At 35.1% G+C, this 2,920-nt stretch overlaps 1 long non-coding RNA gene across 1 annotated transcript; it reads left to right on the forward strand.

Annotated features, from left to right (window-relative positions):
- The first annotated feature begins 278 nt into the window (after positions 1 to 278).
- LOC141658852 (uncharacterized) lies at positions 279 to 2,920 on the forward strand. The gene is made up of 3 exons (XR_012549476.1): positions 279 to 452; positions 796 to 955; positions 2,837 to 2,920. It is a non-coding gene; the product is annotated as an uncharacterized LOC141658852 (long non-coding RNA).

Consider the following 2,920-nt stretch of genomic DNA (forward strand, 5'->3'; position numbering starts at 1 on the left):
CAACCTGCTGGAACATGGAGCTGATCATCTCCGGGCCAACCCGTCCAGCCCGCTATTGAAACTGGCTTGGACTCGTAAAATATTTTAAAAAATGATTAACGGACAAGTTCAAGTTGGCCCGCTATTTTAACGGACGGGTACGGACTAAACAAATTTGTCCATGGGCAGCCCGTCAAGCTCGCTTATACACTACATCAATATAATATAATTAATAACACTAAAAAAAAGTCAAAACCCTTCAAGTATCCTTCATTCTTCATACGACTCAACTGCCAACACCTTCATTTTCTCTTAATCCCTAATTCCTTATTTCCTAAATTGTCAAACCCTTCCTTTTCCAACTTTTGGTTCATCAATTCAATTCCCAATCTATCTTTCAATTAATTATCCCAATCTTTCTTTAGATATAGTATTGCATCTTGTCAAACTACATAGTTCGTCAGATCTATCAGGTATGTATTCTAATTTCTATGCATCAAATTGATTTTTATTTTTAGTTTTGTGATTCGATTTTACTGTGTGTTGTCTTAAATTCAATCAAAATTTGGAAATCAGATATAATTGTTGTCAGATACATGCGATGTGTATGAAATTTCTACTATTATATATAGAGTCATAATAATTAATAACAGAGGTAATAATTTGGGGGCTAACAATCTTAACATCACCATGTACTGCAAATGTTTACAGTGTTGTGTATATTTGTTTAGTTTTTGAAATATTGTTTTGTATTATAATATTATAATGTAATTCAATGTTGTTTATGTTTTTTTTATCTGTTGTCTCTGTTTGTAGTATAATGGCGCCAGGGAACGTAAAATCGCCAATAGTAGTGGTCGATGAGGAAGAGGAACTTCCTTGTAATGCTAAGGGACCACCAGTGAATGATAAGGGAAGCAAATTGAAGTCAGAGGTGTGGCAACACATGGCCAGAGAAGTACTTCCTGATAAATCGGTAAAAGCCACTTGCTATTATTGTTCTACTGTTTTAACTGCTAATAAAAATAGTGGGACATCTCATCTTAAAAGGCATATCCATACTTGTCCTAAACGATTTAATCAAGACATTAGGAACTATTGCTTAGCTGGTACTGAAACTGGTAGTGGCACATTGTTGTCTATGAAAAATCCGTCTGTTAATTTAGAAGAGGTTCGTAGAGCTATATGCATATATGTTGTAGCTGGTGCGCATCCTTTTACTACTTGTGAAGAACCCGGGTTCAAATACATGATTAGGACAATGTGTCCTCAGTTTAATATAATAAGTAGGCATACTTTGAAAAGAGATGCTATGAAATATTTGAAGGACGAAAAACATGATGTAGCTGAACTACTTCAAAATACTTGTGGCAGAATTAGTTTTACCACAGATAATTGGAGAAGTGAGCACACTGATGATGAATATATGTGTATTATTGCCATTAGATTGACAGTAGTTGGGAATTGCAGAAGAGAATAATTAAATTTGCAGCTTTGACACCACCATTTGATGGTCGATCTCTAGCTGATGAGATTGCTTTGTGTTTGGGACAATGGAAAATTGATAGTAAAGTCTTAGGCTTCACATTAGATAATGCATCCTATAATGATACAATGATTGGTTATCTCAAATCTGATCTATATCAAGAAAGAAAGTTTTGTTCTTTGGTGGTGAATTTTTTCATATTCGGTGTGCTTGTCATATAATTAATCTTGTTGTACAAGCTGGACTACGCTTGATTGATGATGTGGTGTTAAAAATTAGAAGTATAGTCAAGCATTTGAAACATTCAATCCCTAAGAAGAAACATTTTTTTGGTGTAGCTGAAACAATGTTTCGTTTGAATACAAAAAAAAAAGTTGCGTGGGGATAATCTTATCAGGTGGAATTCCACTTTCTTAATGCTTGATCGCTTTCTTTACTATAAAGAGGTAGTTGATCATGTAGTTGGTCGGGATAGGTATAATAAAGACTTTGCTCTCACACAGGAAGAGTGGAAACGAGTTTCAGAGCTCCATGATTTTTAAAAAAATTTCTATGACGTCACTAACATGTTTTCAGCCTCTAAGAGTCCGACTTCAAATCTTTATTTTAATGCAGTATGGAAGATTCACAAAAAATTGACTGAGGTTTCAAAAAGCCCCTTAAATTCTTTGTGTACTATGGTAGAGGAGATGGAAACGAAATTTGAGAAATATTGGTCAGATTACAGTCTATTGCTTTCTTGTGCTGCCGTCTTGGACCCTCGTTATAAATTGGACAAGGTTGAGTATTGTTATGAACAGTTGTTTGGCGATGCATACGCTAAGGAAATTGCTCAGCATATTAAGGGGACTTTGATTGAATTGTTTAATTATTATAAAGGGCCATCTGATCACATTTCCACTTCTTCCTTTACAACTAGTAGCACTAATACTGCCACTAGTAGTGCTGTTATGGATCAAGACGAGATAGGCTTTATAGCCTTTATGAATAGGAAAAGGAAGTCTGATTACCAAAAGTCAGAACTAGAGTTGTACTTAGAGGAGAGGGTTGAAGATATTGATGTTTTGCCATATTGGAAAAATAATTCTATCCGATTTTCGAACCTCTCATGTATGGCTCGTGATATTTTGGCGATTCCCGTATCTACTGTCCCTTCAGAATATGCATTTAGTATGGGTAAGAAATTGATCAACCCATGGAGAGCGTCTCTAGGAAAGTCCGCTATTGAAGCCCTTGCTTGTTATGAGGATTGGTTACGAGCTAAAAAATTGTCATCGAGTAAATTACTTTCTTATATTTATTTTTCAACAAGCGCTAAATATAATACGGTTTCTTATTCTACGTTGTTCATTATTTCTTTTTTCTTTGAAGGTCATTCACTTTTGGTTGGCTATGGTGATACATTTGGCTTAGATGACGATGAAGGCGAAGATATGGACGAGGAAGATGTTTTTG

The sequence above is a fragment of the Silene latifolia genome, chromosome 6, assembly GCF_048544455.1.
Source record: "Silene latifolia isolate original U9 population chromosome 6, ASM4854445v1, whole genome shotgun sequence".
Classification (NCBI taxonomy): domain Eukaryota; kingdom Viridiplantae; phylum Streptophyta; class Magnoliopsida; order Caryophyllales; family Caryophyllaceae; genus Silene; species Silene latifolia.